Source organism: Castor canadensis, chromosome 13, assembly GCF_047511655.1.
Source record: "Castor canadensis chromosome 13, mCasCan1.hap1v2, whole genome shotgun sequence".
NCBI lineage: Eukaryota > Metazoa > Chordata > Mammalia > Rodentia > Castoridae > Castor > Castor canadensis.
The window spans coordinates 57,696,631-57,719,469 of NC_133398.1; the positions used below are offsets into that span (position 1 = coordinate 57,696,631).

The window sequence follows — 22,839 nt, forward strand, 5'->3', positions numbered from 1 at the left end:
GGAACCTTTAAGGTTCTGATCCCTCAAAGATTCAATGTTTTGCAGATAGTACTAATAGAGTGGCAAGAGAATATCTCAAGTTCTCTCTCTTCCTTTTTTGCACATGCATGCACTCACATACATTTTCAAAGTCTTTGTGTTTAAGAGTCTTAAAAAAACCATAAAGATAGTCTTGATTCAGGTATAGCTCTGCCATTTAGTAACTGTTTGTCTTTGACTTATTCATTCAACATTTTTTTTTCTTGTGGAACTGGGGTTTGAACCAGGGCTTCACACTTGTAAAGCAGGTGCTCTACCACTTGAGCCACACCTACAGATCTCCAGCTTTTCTTAAGCCTCATTTTCCTTTGTAAAATAGGCTACCATTTCCACTTATTTCATAGAGTTGTCTTGATAATGTCTTGGTAATGTATGTAAATTATCAAATACATTTTATTGTATTGTCTATTAAGGTTAAAATATCTAAAATCACCTATAATCTAAGCCATTTCAGACTACTGAAAAAACTGAGCATTCTTTTCATTTCATTTGAGATATGAAAGGAAAGAGGGAGGTAAAAAAATACTAATTTTTTTCACTCATTTTTATAACTTTAGGATAACCATATTCCTTGATTCAAACCATATTTAGCCTGAATCCATCAGAATATAACTGTAACAATTTTCTGTCTATTGTTTCTGCAGTTAGTCAATTACATACTATTGCATACATAACTGTCTGGTGATGTAGTGGTTTTGCTAAATTCTATGATGTTAGAATGATATTGCCAGTGCTTTGATTCTGGCTGGAATAAGAAGAGGGGCCCATAGGCTTGTCATGGAAAGGGTCTTTGTGGAGTTCCAGATACCCTATTAATTAGGTAGAACATAGTAGAAAAGCCCCAAAGCTTCAAAATAATTTTAGAAATTCCTTATATGTAAGTCCCTATGTCTGTTGGAAATAACAGAGATTTATTCTGTTAGAGATCAAGTTTCCCCTAATGCGATGTTGTGTACTATTGCAGAAGACTGGTAGGCTTTACAATTCAAAACAGAGTTCTTTCTAAGGCTGGAAGGGTGTTGACAATGGAAAGTTTTTCAGGGTGACTAATGCTCTCTATGAATAAACTAGGTCCTTAAGTCCTCCTCTAAAGACTGGAAATCTTAAGCCAAACCTCTCTTAGGAAAATCCATGCAAGTTTTTCTTAAGGTCCACATGGAAATCTACTTCCTAAAGTCAGATCTGAGATCCAAATTCAAGTAAAGCATATTGCCATCTTATTGTCTGCTGAGTTGTCTAGAAGCTTTCAAACCCCTCATGTCATTGTGTTTTTGTGGATTTTTATCCTCCAACCAGGTTACAAAACCACTAATTATTTTGCTGACCTAGTTCTCAGCAGAAAAGGGTCAACACATTGATGTTTGAACCATCTACACTGGCAAAGCCACTTGAGGCCTTGCCATGCAGAAGTCTCTTGGGTCTGACTTTCGAGGGAGATGATAATACAAGATTAAAAGCATTTGTGAACCACAGTGGGAATTAATAATGAAAAAACTTGGCTTGTTTTTCCTTTAGACATGATTGGAAATATCCCTTTAGCTATGTAAAAGGGAAAGAAATGAAAGCCAGCCGAGGCTACAAGCTCTGTTGTTATTTCAGTGCAGAAGAAAGCCCAGAGACTTCCCAGCTCTACTGGTTTAGCAGAAATACTGGAAGTCTGTCGATCAACCAGAGGATTCTTTCTTGTCTTGGCTTGTTTTGGAGCTGGTACAAGGGCTGATAGTCTTAACTCTGGGTAATTTATATAGCTTCAGAAAGAAAGGTTGTCAGGGCCCACATGATGAAGAAAGAGGAAGAAAAGCAAATGAGACTGGGGACATGTCTAAACCTCCTCCAGCAGCACTGTCACCCTGCTCATCAGGTAAGAAGAAAAACAGATTAAAGCGAGGTCTTTGTTTCCAAATTCCAGACTTGCAAAGGATGTATTCTGATACTGATTTCAAAATATGGTTACATCTTGAAAGCATTTTTGTTCAAAAGGCACATTATCTTTAACAATGAAGCAAGAAAAAAAGCTTGGTTCTTTACAGTAGACTCTTAAAATACCTTAGCAGATCTGATTTTATATATATATATATATATCTTTTTACATTAGCATTCAAAAATCTTTGGCAGGAACAATAGGAGTGGTCCAAAGTTCAGTTTATAATCATAAGCAGACTTTTTCCCCATTCCCTCCTCCCTGCTTTAGTTTCTGTATATTTGGAGGGGGTGGAGCAAAAGAGAGGGGTCACATTTAGACATCATTCCTCCTTTCTCTTTCCCAGGATGAGCTCTAATTTCATAATAGGATAGTTTTATTCAAAGTTAACTACTTTGGATTTGGTTCAGAACGATAATCGTAGAAAATATAAAGTAACATTTTAAAAGCTCAGACTGCAAGAGAAATGAATAGTGTAGCTTAGTAAAAGCATATGTTGCTAGCGAGACCTCCACGACCACATTCAAATCATGCTGTTGCCAAATCACGGTATGTTTCTAAAGCTCCTTATTTAAATTTCCCCAGCGAGGTTCATATGGCATGTTCTGTGCTTTTGCTATATAGTATTGAAGGAGGTCCTTAGAAACCTTTTCCCTGAAGCGCCAACTTTTTCTTTCCTAAATAAAAATTCAAATTAAGTCTAGTTTTCATTTATAGGGCACAAGACTCCAAACCACCACCAACAGAAAAAAAACAAAACCAAAAAACAATAAAAACCAACATTTGCTCTTGGCATCATTTGGAGTTGTGATAATGGCCATGGAAGTACAGATCAGCAGCACACATAGTCAGAGCGTCTGCCAACATGTGCTGTGGCCTTATAAGAGTTCTACTTGATCGTGGCCAGCATCTGTAAGACCCTGAAATGCCAAGTAATCAAGTCCCAGTCTCAAAGAAAGACTTTGTTAAAATCACCCCAGGCCTATGTACACTTTTCTATAAAAGATTAAAAATACAAAGTCACTGCTTTTCAGTGCTTTCCAAAACCTGGAGTGAGGAATTCATCCTGAAGTTGCATGTCACCAGTTTATGTCTATGTTTGTTCTCACATATGAAGACTGTTTCTCTGTAGCCTTCTGTTCTGTTTAGAAAGCCTGATTCTTTTTTATGTTTCGCTTCTTTTCAGGCTCTGTTTAATCTTTGTGTATGATTTGGATAGTTCTGGCACCTCTGAATTCCTTACAACTTAATTATCATATCTATCACTACAATGAATAAAATGATTTCTCTTCCCCTCAAGTCTTTGATACTGTTTATTCATCCAAATTTAGAAGCAGACCATACTAAATCATAGGCTTGTACTAAGCTTGGAGCTATTCTAACTTAGAGAGCTTTCTGAGTTACTTTCTGAAAGAAGGAGCACAACCAGAGGCAGAAATGAGCCTTGTCCACACTTGCTAATGGCTGTACACTCATACTCTTCATGTTTGACTGTCAGTAGCTATAAGGGTCTGCCCAGTTCAAATATTATCTCTGTAAATAATAGAATTGGAACTCACCAGTTTCTTTAAAAAACAAGAATTTTTTTGGAGGTACCAGGGTTGACTCAGGGTCTCTTACTTGCTAGGCAGGTATTCTACCACTTGAGCTATACCCTCCTACCCTTTTTGCTTTAGTTATTTTTTAGATAGAGTTGCAATCCTCTTACCTGTGTCTGTACAGCTAGGACCACAGACATACACCACCACACTGGATTGTTTATTGAGATTGAGGCCTTGTTAACTTTTTCCCAGGCTTGTCTCAAAATGTTATTCTCCTAATAGCTGCCTCCTGAGTAGCTGTGGTTATGAGTATACACCACCACACCTGGCCAGCAAAAGGATTTATATAGGGTAACAGAATCCATCTTATAGATGACACAAAATACGGTTGACTTAAGCATGATCCTACATGTGTCCTGCAATTTTCATTCTATGAGATCCTGATACTGTCTTCTAGTCTGCTAGCCCCTGTACCTGATTTATGCATTATGACCTATGAACTGGAGTTTTTTGTTTAACTTACATGAAGTAGAAGGCTAGCTTTTTTCTTTGTTCTTTCTCCCTTTTTCTCTTCTTTGTTTATTTAGGATCTGTTGAACATCAAAGTACTTTACCTATTTTTTTCTTTCTGCTTATGTCTGCTGAGATTTCATATTTTGTTAAAATTTCACTGAAAATAGATAAATATTTTCCTGACAAAGAGTAAAATGTGATTATGAGCCCAGACTATTTAGAGCCAAAAGCCAGCTCTGTGATGTTGGGAAATTTACTTTTTCTAGGTCTCAGTTTCTTAATCTATGCCATTGAGATAAAAACCATCCTTAATACCCAGGATGGTTAAAAGAGTTATTGTACCTCAAGCATTTAGAATTGCACCAGGCCATAGAAGGTTCCTGATTTAATAACAGCTATTATTCTTCAACTGTATTACTCTGCAACATGTCTGGCTTCTTTTCCTAACTATGCAGCCTGAAGTTATTTGTCTCTCTCTTATGCAAAAGTGCTCTGTTTTCTTCCAAAAGAAACCCTGTTCCAAGTTGTACCCATGAAAGAAAATGTGTATTTGGTCCCTTTCATTGGGTAGAGTCATGCTCAGATTTGGGTTCAAGATGAACTCTTTCTCCCAAATGAGGAAAGACACTGATGCTGTGTTTCTTCCTGTAAATTACTAATAGTCCTTTTTCCAGTTATTATAGCCTTGCCTTCTTCCTCTGAAGTATCCATACTTAAAACAATTTGTATGTTTGAATATCTTCTTTTCACATATTCAATTTCCTAAGCCTTTGTTTCTATCTTTGTTATTATAAGACACAAAAGTGATGTTTGTATTGAGTGTTGTGTCACAAGAGATATGGATGGAATACATTATTACTATTTATTACTATAAAGTAATAAAGGCAATAGCTTAATCAGGAAACATAGATTCACTTTCTTCACAAAATTATATATATATAAAATCTAGAGTCCTGTCATCTTTTAGATGCTTAAAAATTCATTTTCCTATGTTGTGTTTCAAAATAGAGAGACCTTAAATACTAATAGCTGAAAGTACAGGTTCTAGAATCTGATTGCCTTGGTAGGAATCCTGGCACTGATTGTGCAGTTTTCTCAACTTCTTTAACCCTCAGTTTTCTCATCCATAAAATAGGAGGATAATAATATCTACATCATAGGGCTGTTGTGAGGGTTAAATGAAATATTGTATGCAGTTGTGCTTGAAATATGGGTGTATTAAAGAAGTAATAGCTATTATTAAACAAGAACAGTATTGTCCTTCATCGTCATTAAACATTTACTTTGCTTTTTAATCTGGTGGCTAGTGGTTAGAGACTTGTATACTTTTAGTTAGGTGTGGAACTGATGATGTGAATGTAGCAAAAAAAAAATCTGACTCCTCTTTACAACTGTTTATTCTATTATCAGATGCCCCAATGTAAACATAATTCTTGTCTGTAGACTTTTCAGTTTCAGCAGTTGAGAAGTTTTCTCTTAAATAGTTAGCTATCCCTTGGTATCTTCAGGACATTGGTTCTAGGATCCCCCTTGTGGATACCAAACTCTGTGGATGTCCCCTCTACATTAGCTTAGTATGTGCATATATAACCCACAAATCTTCTCATATGCTTTAGATCATCTCTAGATTACCAATGCGATGTAAATGCTATGCCAATTGTTGTTAAACTCTACTGTTGAGAGAATGATGACAAGAAAATAGTCTCTCTATATGTATATCTGTATATTTTCAAATCTTTTTGATCCATAGTTTGTTGAGTCTGCTGATATTGAACGAGCAGGCTGACTGTATCTTTTAAACATCTCTCTTCTTAAAGAATTCTGAATTCTTTTTTTTTTTGAGGAAGAATAGTTTTTATTATCTTCATATACAGAGGACACAATTCTTGAGAGCAATATGTGTGTTGAGTTACAAGTTCTGTTTCAAATTCAGAAGCTGCCAATATTTGGTTCCCTGTTATGCAGAGTTTGAGATAACAAATAAGACAACGCAGTTTAGTAAGACCACAATTCAAGTACAGAACTTGGTATATTAGGATGATGGACATATAATTGTTATACTAATTGAGATGACAGAGTGAAACTATCAGTATTTGTAATTGTTTTGTGACAACAGGTATGTATTAGGCGGTTCTGGGTAAATTGTTACCCTATGATTTTGTATTTCTAATATCTACTTTTATGTAACAAATCACCCCCAAAATCTAGTGCCAAAAAGCATTAACCATTTTAGCATACTTACAATTTTGTAGGTCAGTAATTCAGGGATGGTATAGCTGGTCCCTAGCCTCTGTTCCATAATGACTGGATCTTGGCTGAGGAGAGTGGAATGGCTGAAAATGCTGGGAACTTGACTAGGGCTACATGTCAGGGCCTCGGTTCTGCTTATCAGCTGGGTTCCTGGTGTTTCTCCACATACCATTTGCTGTGGCTGAAGTGGTGTCACTGAAACAATCAGGCACAAAAGGAATCAAAGAAAATTAAAGGGCACAGGAATCCTTGCAAAATGATGTCCAGATCTACACGCAGCAGGAAATAACTAGTACCACGTCTCACAAAGTATACAACACACCATCTGATTTTGAAGTGGACTTGACATTGACTAACACCATCAAATCACATGTTTGAATTTTTCTTTTACCTTCAATCATTTTGCTAGTTCATGAGAAAAGAGAAAATCTTGATAAGCTTAAGTATGTCCTCAACATCAATGCAAAGTGTCATGACTTCTCTCCTCAGCAGAGAGCAAATCTCAAACCCAAAGACTTTATTGGGCAGCACAATTCAGCACCAACTGGAGAATGTGCTTTTGTTCTCCTTATAATATTTTCCTGCTGTTACCTTCTAACTTTGATAAATAATATTTTAAAACAGTTTATGATATTAAGCTTTTTTAAAAAACATATATATGTGTGTGTACTTATATATAGGCTGGTGATGATTGTACAATAGAGTGAATACACTAAAAACCATTGAAGTGTCAAAAACAAACCAGTTGTGTAGTGTCTTGATGGGGACCAGAGCCAAGGAGATTCAGAGTAGATTGAGCTAGAGCTGTTGGATGTCTGCATGCAGAGATTTACAACAGCCTAAAAACAGAGATGACCAAAGCCAAGAGGATGTCAACAAAAGGAGACCTTGAAAATGGAGAGTAAGGAATGAATACTAGAGCAGACCATTCACAAGTGGGGACCTGTGGACCAACAAGGTTAAGGCTGAGTGAGAAGAGTAGAAAAACAAACTTTGCCCTATCTCCTATCAAGTCACTGAAGCTACTAACCTGGGCTGTGGTGGACAAATCAGTATGTTTCAATGGTCTAGAAAAAGAAGTCTTAAAGTGGCTCAAAACTAACAACCAAACATGGAAAATTACAACTTTAATAACTGAAAGTGCCTGAGAGATTTTGAAATCTGCCCAAGTTCTGATTCAGTAAGCTGTCCATCGCATAGGGAGATTTGACCTAGCACAAGGGGAGTGATTCGAGAAAAATAAAACTGCTTTGTGTATTTACCCCACTAAGCTGAGACAACTCAATAAGCCACTCAGCTATCATCTCACAAACAAACAAAAACAAATACATGTCAGTAAAAATGGTGGTCAATAGCAACAAATATTAAATAAACACACCAAACCCATAACAGAGCACTGCAAAATCTTACTCGTTGTGTGAGGATATTTAAAATTTGGAAAATATTTAAAATGAAAATGATGACAAAACTTCTAGCAGGATGTTTAAAATAAGTTCCAATTGAGTCATTTTTCTTGAGTAAAACGTTCAGGTTCTACTGAAAGCTAACAAAGTCATCTGAGAGTGAGGCAGAGAAAGGATGAGCCTTTAAGCCCTTGCTGATTATCTTCACAGATTCAGTGATTGGACTATCGGAGAGCTGGCTGTGGTAGAGTTATATACAGTACAACTGTGAGTTTAGGAAGGCTCTGGGGCTTGAGGCCCTGTTTAGCAAGGAGTTAATGTGTACTGAGAACATCACTAAACACTGAAGAGTGAGATGGATTCCCAGAAAATTACCCTGAACATAAAAAATTCCATGGCATTGGTCCCTGACTCTTCTTGTTCAGATTGTGTCTTTTTCTGTCCTTCCTTCCCCTTCTTTATTGCCTCTCATACCTTAAAAAGTTCTGCTTAATTTTAAAGCCCCTGACATATAGCTGGCTGTTGCTAAGGAACAGCCTCTCCCATTAAACAGGTATAAAAATGATGAATGACAATAATAATTTTGTACACACTCAGAGACTGGTCTTAGAGTTAAAAAATCAATATTCTCAATAAGGGATTAAGAGGAGAACTTCAATTTTAAAAGTAAACTCTGCCTGCATATGTGTGCTGTGCAATTGTTTTTCTAAGAAATGTGTTTTTGGAGAAAGTGCCTGGGTTTTATTCTAGACAGAGACTAGGAATTTGACATAGTCAAGTTATACAACTTCTCTGGGCTTCAGTGTTCTCACATGTCACCTACAGTAATCATTCTTCTTTCTTAGTTGTTATAAAGTTAATACAGAGCACACAGCCCAGGGCCTGCTGCATGGTTTATGCTCAAGGAACATTACTGACCATCCCTGTTCTTTACTCTGATAGAAACTATTATAACCGGAGGAAAATAGGAGAGACTATGTGCATGTATTTGCATGGTACATGCATATTGAATATTATATATCTGTATTTGTTTATGTAAATACAGATATATGTATCTGTATATCTGTATTGCCATATATAAATTATCAGATAATCAATGTCATTTGTGGATACCAGAAGTAATCAGAATACAATATGCCTAATCTCTATCAATTAAGACATAAAAACTTAACTCTGAGAATTCAGAAATAAATCTGAGCAATCAAGAACATAAGAACACTATATATGTATATATATGTATATATATGATATGTATGGTATGTAAATAAATTTTTATTTATCATTTTTATTAGCATATATTATACAGGGGAGTTTCATTGTGACATTTCCATATACACTTATGATGTACCTTGATTAGGTTCACCCCCACCATCATTCTCCCTAATCCCCCTCCCTCCTGCTTAAAGTGATTTCAACAGGTTTCATTGTTCTACATTCATATAAGTATATAAAGTGCACTGATCATATGCACCCTCCTTTACCTTTTGACCTTCCCCCTTCCTCTAAGAGGATCAACTTTGCAATCTTGTCCATTTTTAAATGTTTTTTCTCAGATGAGTCTAAATCATTATCCTCTTGCTATTAGCCTTTTAAGAATGTGTTCCTTTTAAGAGTGTTTAAATGTATCCGTAATTTCAGAGGATTGCACATCACTGAAATTTTGTCAAAAGGTATTAGTCTTTTTCCTCTGTAAGTCTGTCCTACAAATCTCCTTTTTCTTCCTCTTACTTCCTCTCAAATCCTCTGTGATTCCGACAGCTGCAGTCCCTTCCTCCCACTCCACCATTCAGTGTGGACCGCTGTTGCCATTGGAGACTTCCCCAGCTCCCAGAAGCTCGCTCTGTCCAAGAACTTAGGTGGTGGACTTAAAGTAGCAGAAAGTAGTCAATAATTAGAAAAACAGACTTTCAGCCAAACTGAGTAACAAGACTTTGGAATTTCATATCTTTGATATTGGTTTTGCTAATTAATTGCCACAGATATACTGGTCTGTGGGGGAACATAGCTTCACAAACTTTTGGCTGGGGCTATTACAAATGAACAATATGTACAGGAAAATGTTAATAGTTGAGGAGAAAGGCATTTTAACAAAGTTTTATAGAATGTGGCTTAGGATCCTCAGGGCAAACATATGCATTACACATCTAACCCCACACTGAGAAAATAATCCCTAATGCTGGTTCCTCTGCTAGTCCTATTAAAAATTCTCCAAAATGTAAAGCCTGCCAATTTGAGACTAAGAATAAATGGCTCATGGTTCCTTCTGAAACAGCATCCAAGATTCATGCTCTCAGCACTGCACACGGAATCACTGGGGGAGGAGCAGCTTTGGTTTCTGGGGCGCCAGACAAGGCCAGTGTGACGGTCCAACTCTTTTTATTTCAGGCAGGGCACCCAAAGGCCACATTCTGCTGGAGGTGGATTGAGCGGGGATTTCACATTAAGGGAGGTCGGGCTCCATAGTTGCTTTGGTATAATGCAGTCAGAATACGAGGCTTGGAATTCATGATGGGGGATTTTCAAATGCATTATGTATTCTGAGGGTCCACCTATCACAGAATTTAACACAGTGTGTAGTAAGAGGGGAGGACTCAGCCAATGTCCTCTCTTACAGTGACGAATAACATTGGTCATTTCTGCAAATGACTTTAATGCTGCATTTGGGTGAGTGATGGTCTATTCTAGCCTTAGATACTTAAGTTAACAAATAGTTAATGATTACTTTTGTATGAAAGAAGGTGGGGCAGAGATGTAAGTAAAGAAAGGCATGGGGAATTTTTAATTATTTCAAAGCACATTTTTCTCTATTGATTGAAGAACACACTTTAGTTTTGAGATAAAAAAATAGGCTGGAGTCTTTGCTGTCAGCTATCAGATCTCAGATCATTCCTTTAGCTTTCCTGGGCCTCAATTTTGTCATCAGCAATATGGAACTATCAGTCCCTGCCCAGACTACCTGGAAGTAAGGATCAAGTGGAGTGCTATAAAATACTACAAACTAAATTCCTGTATGCATCTTATAGCTTTTTATGTTATAAAATATAAAATGATATTAAAAAATACGAACATATGTAATCTACTTAATTTATTAATTTGGGAGTTTGGGTATGCAAATAGTAACATTGATTGAGTCTCATAAGCCCTTGTGAGGTTCTAAATACTAGTTCTCTGGTCTATGGTCATACCACCTTGAATATGCACAATGTTGTCTAAATAGTAGCTCTCACTCAAACTCCCATGTGACATCTGGTGTTTGGCTAGAAGAATTTTATATGTTGTCAAGCATTTGCACCTGTCTGATACTGAACTAGCTTTTATTAATTATTTATAATTTATTATTTACTTATGCCACACTTACAGTGGACATTGTAAAATCAAGTGGACAAACTAATTCTGGTGCTCACTTCTTAATAATTCTTTATCTTTCTGTACAAGCTCATGGTCCAAATGTGGACTTAATTCTTAGCACTTCACTGTCTTCTACATTAACTCCACTCTCATTGAGACCTTGACCTTCAAGGGTCTCCTAGATAGTCTCTGTTACTCCTTTGGGCTCCTGGGATATTTCTGTATGTGCCCTCCAGTTAATATAACCATGTCCTCCTACTATCTCTGTTCTCAGGGGCAAGAATGTTCAGATATGTTCCCAAAGCTTCTTTGTGTTGGAATATGACCCACAAAGAGAACTGCATGTTTGGTTTTGGCTGCCCTCAGGCCTGTGTGTTACTGTGTGGTGTGATATCTGAGTATAAGCACAGAGAGGACTGACCTACATTTCTGAGAAGAAACAATTATGCACACATAGATACTCTAGACAATTTGATTAGAAGGCTTTTCAAGAGGCTATGGTTTTACAAATGCTATGTGGTATTTTCATTGGCTCTAAATTGGTCATTAAAAGTGTCATTTCATGTCAACCCTCTTCTGTGTCAAGCTCCTTACAATATGATATTGTCCCCTTTTATTTCTAAGCCCAGCCTATTGTCCATCTTCATCCAGTGTTATGTGTGGTAAAGGGAAGTGTAATTTTGTTGGGTATCATATGATGACAACTGTGACTTCAAGTCCTTGGAATTTTGCCTGGTAAGTGGATAAACAGCATGCATTAGGGTCCATGTACACTGAATTGTGTTTACAATGAGAAGAGATACAGGACAGATATGTTTGCCATAAAGTACTTAGTTTTCATTTAGTTGTTGTAAGTAAGAATTTGATTCTCAATAATTAATTCTACCAACACATTTTATTTGTAATGGAATTTCAAGTTTAGATTAATAAATGAATGTCTTAATTTTCTCAGCAATCATGATGAAGGAATAAAATGACTATACTACAGTTGTATTAGTGTTAGTCACCTTAAGAACTATTGTGAGAGTGTTTTCTCTTAAGGACTATAATTCCAAGTGACTGTGATGAGAATAAAGGAGGAAGAACATTTTGGTGTCACATTACAATTATATGGACATAGCTGGAAAGGTAGGGATGGAGCTGAAGAATAATAACAAGCAAAAAATGAGTCCTGTGTTCCTTTGGGTCTCCTTTCCCTGCTCTATCCTACATATTATTCAGGACTTTGTAGAGAGATATAGCATAATAATAGCATTTTTTGTTGCAATATATGTGGAAGGACAAGGAGTTATGGGTCCTGGTGGAGGAAAGGGAGGAAGATCACTGTGATTGGCATACAAAATATATGTTCTTCATTTGTTTTGGGAAAATGTGGATACAAAGGAAAACAATGGTAGCATATAAGTCTGAATAAGGAAAAATACAATGTAGTCATACCAGATAAAGGCCTTTATTCTTAGTCCATGACAAATAGAATGTAAGGCAAAGGAGGCTGGTGTGGTTTTATGGGTAGATCCAATAACAAAATGATGCAATAGACCCTTGACATAGCTGCAATACTTTCCTTCTGTTCCAAATTGCAAACAAGCTAATCTGGAGGGAATAGTGCAGTGAGAAACAGATAAGAAAGCTTTAGTCACTATCACCTGAGAAGGATTAAGGGCACAACAATTCTATGCAGTAGTTTGTCATTTTGGCCCTTGTGGTTATCTGGGAAACTTGCTCTTACCCTAAGGGATCCTGATTCAATGGATCTAAGATGAGACGTCAAAATTTATTTGAGATTATTTGGTGAATAATCTTTAGAAAAGATTTATCTAATTAAGGTAAAGTCTCTTACAATGGAGTTCAAGACACCTGATGTTGACTGTCAGAGCAACAAAATAAAATCACTTTAAATTTCCATGGCAACAAAATAGGTCTCTCTTTTCTTCATAGGCATTTTGTAAGGCTCTATGTAATCACAGATAGGAAAATTAGATCATATGGAAATAGGAAAATGTGATATTCTTTTTGTGCCTACAATGAAAAGATAGTGACTTCAAAATTTTGAAGATCTAACTTCTTGTTTAAACAATCTCCCTAACAAAGGAAGAAAAAGAACTGCAAGTGTATTGTTGAGAAAACTAGAAGGTATCTGAAATCTGGGGCAGAATGTTTAACAAAAGCATATTCTGAGAATAAAATAGAACTCTTGGAAATTAAAGTATAATACACTAAAAAAATTTTAAAATCATTAAAATATTTGGGTAATCTAAAAATAAAACAAATAGATGAGCAAAAAAGAGAAATAAGGAAATTAGAAGATAACCTTAGTAGAAATTATGGAAAAAGTTCAGAAAAATATGAAAAATAATAAAACTAGAGATTTAGCATGAAAAGGTCCACTGATTACCCATACCAAGACAGATTTGGAATGGAAACAGTTTTACAATTTTCCAAAGAATAGAAAAGAAAAGCAGATTCACACATTTAAAAAAATCAGTTTTCAATTAGCATTTCTATACACTAACAATGAGCAAACTGAAAAAGAATGTATGAAGACAATTCCATTTACAATAGCCTCAAAAAAAATCAAATACCTAGGTGTAAACCTAACAAAAGATGTGAAAGACCTCTACAAGGAAAACTATACACTTCTGAAGAAAGAGATTGAGGAAGACTATAGAAAGTGGAGAGATCTCCCATGCTCATGGATTGGTAGAATCAACATAGTAAAAATGTCGATACTCCCAAAAGTAATCTACATGTTTAATGCAATTCCCATCAAAATTCCAATGACATTCATTAAAGAGATTGAAAAACCTACTGTTAAATTTATATGGAAGCACAAGAGGCCACGAATAGCCAAGGCAATACTTAGTCAAAAGAACAATACAGGAGGCATCACAATACCTGACTTCAAACTATATTACAAAGCAGTAACAATAAAAACAGCATGGTACTGGCACAAAAACAGACATGAAGACCAGTGGAACAGAATAGAGGATCCAGATATGAAGCCACACAACTATAAGCAACTTATCTTTGACAAAGGAGCTAAAAATATACGATGGAGAAATAGCAGCCTCTTCAACAAAAACTGCTGGGAAAACTGGTTAGCAGTCTGCAAAAAACTGAAACTAGATCCATGTATATCACCCTATACCAATATTAACTCAAAATGGATCAAGGATCTTAATATCAGACCACAAACTCTTAAGTTGATACAAGAAAGAGTAGGAAATACTCTGGAGTTAGTAGGTATAGGTAAGAACTTTCTCAATGAAACCCCAGCAGCACAGCAACTAAGAGATAGCATAGATAAATGGGACCTCATAAAACTAAAAAGCTTCTGTTCATCAAAAGAAATGGTCTCTAAACTGAAGAGAACACCCACAGAGTGGGAGAAAATGTTTGCCAACTATACATCAGACAAAGGACTGATAACCAGAATATACAGGGAACTTAAAAAACTAAATTCTCCCAAAACTAATGAACCAATAAAGAAATGGGCAAGTGAACTAAACAGAACTTTCTCAAAAGAAGAAATTCAAATGGCCAGAAAACACATGAAAAAATGCTCACCATCTCTAGCAATAAAGGAAATGCAAATTAAAACCACGCTAAGATTCCACCTCACCCCTGTTAGAATAGCCATCATCAGCAACACCACCAACAACAGGTGTTGGCGAGGATGTGGGGAAAAAGGAACCCTCTTACACTGTTGGTGGGAATGTAGACTAGTACAACCACTCTGGAAAAAAATTTGGCGGCTACTTAAAAAGCTGGACATCGATCTGCCATTTGATCCAGCAATACCACTCTTGGGGATATACCCAAAAGACTGTTACTCCAGAGGCACCTGCACATCCATGTTTATTGCGGCACTTTTCACAATAGCCAAGTTATGGAAACAGCCAAGATGCCCCAGCACTGATGAATGGATTAAGAAAATGTGGTATCTATACACAATGGAATTTTATGCAGTCATGAAGAAGAACGAAATGTTATCATTCGCTGGTAAATGGATGGAATTGGAGAACATCATTCTGAGTGAGGTTAGCCTGGCCCAAAAGACCAAAAATCGTATGTTCTCCCTCATATGTGGACATTAGATCAAGGGCAAACACAACAAGGGGATTGGACTATGAGTACATGATAAAGCGAGAGCACACAAGGGTGGGGTGAGGATAGGTAAGACACCTAAAAAATTAGCTAGCATTTGTTGCCCTTAACACAGAGAAACTAAAGCAGATACCTTAAAGCAACTGAGGCCAATAGGAAAAGGGGAACAGGTACTAGAGAAAAGGTTAGATCAAAAAGAATTAACCTAGAAGGTAACACCCACGCACAGGAAATCAATGTGAGTCAATGCCCTGTATAGCTATCCTTATCTCAACTAGCAAAAACTCTTGTTCCTTCCTATTATTGCTTATACTCTCTCTACAACAAAATTAGAGATAAGGGCAAAATAGTTTCTGCTGGGTATTGAGGGGGGGGAGAGGGAGGGGCAGAGTGGGTGGTAAGGGAGGGGGTGGGGGCAGGGGGGAGAAATGAACCAAGCCTTGTATGCACATATGGATAATGAAAGAAAAATGAAAAAAAAAGCAGTTTTCAGAATGCTGTGAGAACTTTAGTGGACTTCCCTACAACCTTTTCTTTTTACACTGGGGATTCTATACAGGGCTGTGTTCTATCACTTGAACTGCATCCCCAGCCCAAATGCTTTGATTTTTATTTATCTTGCTAACTTTTCCAGGGCTGGCATTGAACTCATGATCCTCCTCTGCCTCTACCTCTTGAGTAACTGAGATTACAGTCTTACCATACCTGACTTCCCTACAGCTTTATTGGAAGATAGAGGATAATGATGCCTTTAAATTTTGGAAGTGATCATCAATCAAAAATTTTCTGCTCATAAAAATTACAAATTAAATACACTGGTAGACCAAAGACATTTCCACTTATGGAATTCTCAAAAATTTCACTCTATTGTACTCTTTTTCAACCACTGGGGATGTTTTCCATAAAACAAGAGTAAACGAAGGAAGACAAAGATACAAAATGAGAATCCAATACCGATGAGAAGAAAAGGAAATTTTTAATGGGAACTTATAAGAAAACAAAAGTGAATATGTAAAGGCCAAAGCAAATTGGTTTAAGCAAGTACACAGAAAAGCCAAGTAGGATTATATACATTTTAAAAAGGAAGTGACAGGCCCAGAGATGTAGTTCAGTGGTGGTGCTTGCATGTGTGAGGCGCTGGGTCCCTAGAACTGTTTTTATTTTTATTTATTTATTTTTATTATTCATATGTGCATACAATGCTTGGGTCATTTCTCCCCCCTGCCCCTACCCCCTCCCTTACCACCCAACCCTTCCCCCTCCCTCTCCCCCTCACCCCCTCAATACCAGGCAGAAACTATTTTGCCCTTATCTCTAATTTTGTTGAAGAGAGAGTATAAGCAATAATAGGAAGGAACAAGGGTTTTTGTTAGTTGAGATAAGGATAGCTATTCAGGGCGTTGACTCACATTGATTTCCTGTGCATGTGTGTTACCTTCTAGGTTAATTCTTCTGATCTAACCTTTTCTCTAGTTTCTAGTCCCCTTCTTCTATTAGCCTCAGTTGCTTTTAAGGTATCTGCTTTAGTTTCTCTGAATTGAGGGCAACAAATGCTAGCTAATTTTTTAGGTGTCTTACCTATCCTCACCCCACCCTTGTGTGCTCTCGCTTTATCATGTGCTCAAAGTCCAATCCCCTTGTTGTGTTTGCCCTTGATCTAATGTCCACATATGAGGGAGAACATACGATTTTTGGTCTTTTGTGCCAGGCTAACCTCACTCACAATGATGTTCTCCAATTCCATCCATTTACCAGCAAATGATAACATTTTGTTCTTCTTCATGGCTGCATAAAATTCCATTGTGTATAGATACATTTTCTTGATCCACTCGTCAGTAGTGGGGCATCTTGGCTGTTTCCATAACTTGGCTATTGTGAATAGTGCTGCAATAAACATGGGTGTTCGGGTGCCTCTGGAGTAACCTGTGTCACAGTCTTTTGGGTATATCCCCAAGAGTGGTATTGCTGGATCAAATGGTAGATCATTGTTTAGCTTTTTAAGTAGCCTCCAAATTTTTTTCCAGAGTGGTTGTACTAGTTTACATTCCCACAAACAGTATAGGAGGGTTCCTTTTCCCTGCATCCTCGCCAACACCTGTTGTTGGTGGTGTTGCTAATGATGGCTATTCTAACAGGGGTGAGGTGGAATCTTAGTGTGGTTTTAATTTGCATTTCCTTTATTGCTAGAGATGGTGAGCATTTTTTCATGTTTTTTGGCCATTTGAATTTCTTCTTTTGAGAAAGTTCTGTTTAGTTCACTTGCCCATTTCTTTATTGGTTCATTAGTTTTGGGAGAATTTAGTTTTTTAAGTTCCCTGTATATTCTGGTTATCAGTCCTTTGTCTGATGTGTAGCTGGCAAATATTTTCTCCCACTCTGTGTGTGTTCTTTTCAGTTTAGAGACCATTTCTTTTTTTGAGCAGAAGCTTTTTAGTTTTATGAGGTCCCATTTATCTATGCTATCTCTTAGTTGCTGTGCTGGTGGGGTTCCATAGAACTGTTTTTAAAAAAGGAAGTAAAAATTATCTAATGAAAGCTCATGTGATCATGTATAAAGTCGATTAAGGGGTTTATTTCAAAAGTTTTGATAAAGAGAAATTTTGCTAGAGATTTGTATAAATAATCACTCAAAATTGTTAACTTCAGGAAAGAAAACTATACAATTAAAAAATGTAAAACCATAGTATATTATTTGACAGAATACTGGACAACATTCATACAATCTAATAATGAAAATATGGTGAAAACATTTTGGTTTCAGACACTACATTTGGAGTTATTGAGAAGATGAAGCATACTCTTCAGAAATTCATAAATAAGCCATTTTAATGGAAATATGGCAAAGCCTGTCTCATATGACAGAATCATAGCGTAAAATCCCAGACATCAGGGTAAAAGAAATACAGAAACAGAGAGTATGTGCCTAATAAACTACCTGAGCCTGAAGTCAGCTTTGAAGTTAGCTATAATATCCTTCATCATGAGTGAAAACCCCAAATTTGCCCTGTATGTGTTTTAAACATTAAGAGCATCAGCTCTCCGGTTGCAATTAACAACTGATCTTGCAAACTTGAAATTCTTGAAGCATGTAAGATGTTGACTATAGTAGGTGTTCAAGAAAAGTTTTTTCCCTTGTACTTTTCCCCTTGGAGCAAGTAATTTTGTCTGCAGCTTTACTGGCAGTATACTGTGGATGTCTAAAGCCCTGACTTATAGTTAAAATTCCAGTCCCAACTTTTATTTGGGGTACATTTGATTCTTACATTGACAGTTATTTGACCTTGCCCAGGTACATTCTTCTTTTTTAATATAAGGATAATTATGTCATCCTGTAGGTTTTTTGAGATGATGTATTTCAAGTGTCTGACACACTCACATGCACTTGAGCAGTGCTAAGACTAATTATTACATGCATTCATTCATTCATGATGCATTCTAAGAAAAGTTAGGGGTATATGTATGCATGCTTATGTGGAAAAGCACAACCTCAAGAAGACAAGTAGTATGCCAATACATCTGTGAAATTCACAGTCCTACAATAGGAGACTCAGGCCATGGTCAAAACCAGAATTCAGTGTTCAGAATTCAAGTTCAAAGTAGGATATAACTTTTCTATTACTCTTCCTGCAACAAGTGGCACACCCTGTTTTTCTTTTCATAGGCAGTCATCCATTATGGATGTCCAGGGCTAGCCTCCAAAGCTTTCAGCTATATTATTAAGCTAAATGCTATTAAGAATATGACTGAAAGAGGGTTTTATAACTCAATCATTTTATATTTAAGTGGAAAATTTGAACAAGGATAGCATTTGCTGACTGCATTCCAGGCTTAGATGAAAGATACTGAAATAGGAAATGACACAGAAGTTTGCAGGAAGCATCCCAAATAGGAGAGCTAGCCTACATCATCGTACCTGAGAGGGCTAATGGGTATAGTAGGATGATCCCACTCTATCTTCCCTGGCCTCAGTCTCTCTAAGGAGAGAGTAAAGCCACATGGAACTTCCTGTGAAGAGGGAGGAGAGGCAGTTGGGAGATAGCCTGGGTTTCTGCAGGGATCTTGAGCTCAAGTGCTGAGAGGATGTGGGACCATTCCCTATGGTGAGAGCATAAGAATTGCCATAGCCATTCCTTCCTTATTATACACATAGACATTATTATGCTCTGAATATTTGTGTCTTCCCCAGATTCAGAAGTTGAAATACTAATTCCAAGATGACATTATAAAGATGTGGAGTCTTTGGAGAAGTGACTAAGTTGTGAGTTTGGAGCCCTCATGAATGGAATCAGTGCACTTATAATAAAGGCCCAAAGGATATTGTTTCTCCCTTCTACCACATGAGAATACAGCCAGGAGACATCATCTGTGGACCAGAAAGTAAGCTCTCATCAGACATTAATTATTTGGACTTGCCAGCCTCTACAAGTGAGAGAAACAAATTTCTGTTGTGTATAAGCCATACAATTTGTGTTATTTTGTTTCAACAGCCTGAATGGACTAAGACAGAGACACATGCTCTTAAAATGGACTCAGATTTTGGTGGAAGCTGCCTGTTTTCTTGAGAAGTGGATTTGGCTCTGGAAATCTCCAAGGAGGCCAATCTGGGCCTCAGATGAGAGAAGGAAAGATTTGGCTGCTTCAGTTTCCCTCCAGCCTTAACAGGAAGGCAGGCAAAAAGAAATATTCCAGTTTCCTTCTTGGTTAATTGTGTCAATGTCATATATATGGTATCATAGAGTTTGCTCAGCCAGTCTTTCAAAAAAACAAAGGAAGCATAAATTTCAAGCAAAACCAAGATGGGAGTACAGGAGAAATGAAACCAAGATGGGAGTAGAGGAGAAATGATTGAATACATAAAAATTTCCTGATGGAAAGATTTTGAATGTTACAGTCTGATCACTCCTAGCTCTGAAACTTGTGACATGGGAAAGCCTTCTCATTTACCTGAGCTCCACAGAGCTTCCTGCTTTGAAAATGATGGCTAATGGTATCTACCTTGCAAAGTGTTGCCAATAGAACACTCAGTGCAAATCCAGCTTGAATGTACTTGGCATATAAATAGGGGCAGATTGTAAGGAAATTTGCATTTGAAGTTGATGGTATAGTAGTAATTGGGTTCTTTTTTTGTTCAGGTCTGTTTTTTCCAGCACTGCTAACAATATTAATAGACACAGTTAATTGGAGTGATGTTAAAATTAGGAGGGCTATAGGAGGTAGTCAAGGAGATGTTAGAAGAAAGCAAGAAGAATGAAGCAATTGGTTAAGAACTTTAACTTCTTAGAGTTTCACCACTTGATTGAGTTCTTGAAGCCAGACTGTGTTTTATTCATTTTTATTTCTGATATACCGAACACAGAACTGCCCCACCTTAGTAGAGAGTGGATAAATGTAAGTGACTTAAGAATGAATAACTTAAACTTACTAACTCTGTACTTCTTCTTAGTAATACCTTGTTGTATAATTTTATTTTGTAGAAGCAAAATTAATCATAGTTTAAGGACAAGGGATTTGAAAAATGCAGACTTCAGTCATGTAGTGTTACGAGTAAGAATTCTGTCTGGGTAGTGATTCATGCCTGTAATCCTAGCTACTCAGCAGGCAGAGATTGAGAGGATGATGACATGAGGCCAGCCAGGGCAAAAAAATTGTGGAACCTCATCTCAACCAATAGCTGGTTGTGGAGGCACATGCCTGTCATTCCAGCTATGTAAACAGGTCCAGACAAGCTTGTACATAAATGTGAGACCCTATTTGAAAAATAACTAATGCAAAAAGGGCTGGAACATGACTTATGTGTAGAGTACCTGCCTAGACAAGTATAAGGCCCTGAGTTCAAACACCAGTACCACATGTACATACACTCAAACCAACAAACAAAAAAGAATAAGAATTCTGAGACTAGGCTCAAAATTATGTCTGTGTATGTCTTTGGGCAATGAATTTGACCTCTCTGAACTCAGTAAATGAATAGGAATAAATGAATTAATCTTTTTGAAGTATATAGAATGGTATCTGGAATGTGGTTAGTGCTAAATAAATATTAGCTGTTGTTATTTTAAACTTTTGAGTATGGCATTCAGTATAATATTCACTTGTAATATCACAGTTGTACATTTTACTCATATATTATGCTTAAAAATGTTAAAGTCATAAAGTAATAGGTCAAAATAATAAATTTCCTAGTAAAGCTTATATATAAATTAATGAGCAAACCTGTATATAAATTAATGAGCAGACCTGAAGTACCACATTTCTAGATTTGATATACATGCAAGAAGCCAGCTTGAAAATGATCCCTAGACTCTGGTTATCAGAGAAAATCCAATTCCCAAATTTAATCATCTTATTTTCCCCACCACAGAGTAGAATAATAGTTGAAGTCATTTTCTGCATTCTTCATTCAATTTGATTACCATTTTCTGAGTGATATCTGACTCTCATGTTGGGTGGACCCAAGGCCTAGATTAGGGTCACAGGTTTAAGCCAAGAGCTGTTACTCAGCATTTCCTGTAGTTATACTGATGGTTTGAGACAAAATTTGACCACTTGATGGAAAGAAACATGTACACAAAGCTGAGGATTTGAAAGCTTTGAGGTATGTTTGAGAAATGGAGTGATTTTGTGACTAGAATAAATGGAAGACTAGGCCAAGTTCCTCTTTGAAAGCACGTACACCTCCTGTATGACATCAGGAAAGCAAAAGAGAAGAGGACAAGTGCTCTTCAAGATAATTGTTTTAGAATCTGCTTGCTATGTACTAGCCTCTGTAATGTCATAATTAGAGATTTGAAATCAGGTAAAACATTTCATGGCATGCACATGTCATAATCTTCTTGAATTTTTTTAGAACATTAAACTCTAGGAATCTGTAATTTTTCCATGGACAAATCTCCAAAAGATAAACATATTCACAAAACAAGCATGATCATATACAAACTCAAATGTAGAACATGTTTGTAACAGTGGAACTATTCTATGGAACTTGGGGAAAGAGAGAAAGGAAAAGAGAGCTATAGAGCATCAGTTATATCATAAAACATAAGATGTGAAGGTGGAGGGTACAAGGATGTGTATTGAAAGCTGTTGAAAAAGGGGGTTGGGGGAGAGTGATATAAGGGACTAAATGAACCAAAGTAAAATATACCCACAGCGGGGATACACTGAAACACCCCTTTGAATGAAGATAGGACTTAAAAATACGTATAGTTTGTGTGTGGGTGGTGGTTCTAGTGTGAGGGGAAGGGTGAATGAAGGAGATTAAAGTGACAGTATATGGACTTCATACTTCTATGAAATAGAACAAAGAAACCTCTTTCAATTGCTTTAATGGGGCGAGGAGGGGGTTGAGGGGGAGAGACCATGGGCCTGATGTAACTAATGTACAATATAAGACTAACTGGAATTGTCATTATGAATTCCCCCTGTATAACAAATATATCCTACTAAAAAATAAAAAATAAATTTTTCCATGCAACCACTGGAGAAAACATTCTCCTGAACTGCCCTCCAGGTTGGTGTTGGAGCCTTGTCCTATAACCATCACTTTTCCTTAATAACCCCCTGGGCTCAACCTGGGGAAGGGCAGACAGTGAACAGCCCAGAGGTCCTGGGGTTAATTGGTAGGGTTCTGCTGACATGATAAGTTACGTGTTGGGAAGAAGATAAAATGTCACTGTGCCCCCTGTCTTCTCCCCACACCCCTATTTCTGCCTGGCCA

The 22,839-nt window shown here is 36.9% G+C and overlaps 1 long non-coding RNA gene across 1 annotated transcript; it reads left to right on the plus strand.

The window, feature by feature from the left end:
- Positions 1 to 1,478: 1,478 nt before the first annotated feature.
- Positions 1,479 to 21,190, plus strand: LOC141415649 (uncharacterized). Its single transcript, XR_012440633.1, has 3 exons — positions 1,479 to 1,900; positions 19,309 to 19,499; positions 19,610 to 21,190. It is a non-coding gene; the product is annotated as an uncharacterized lncRNA (long non-coding RNA).
- The last annotated feature ends 1,649 nt before the right edge of the window (positions 21,191 to 22,839 follow it).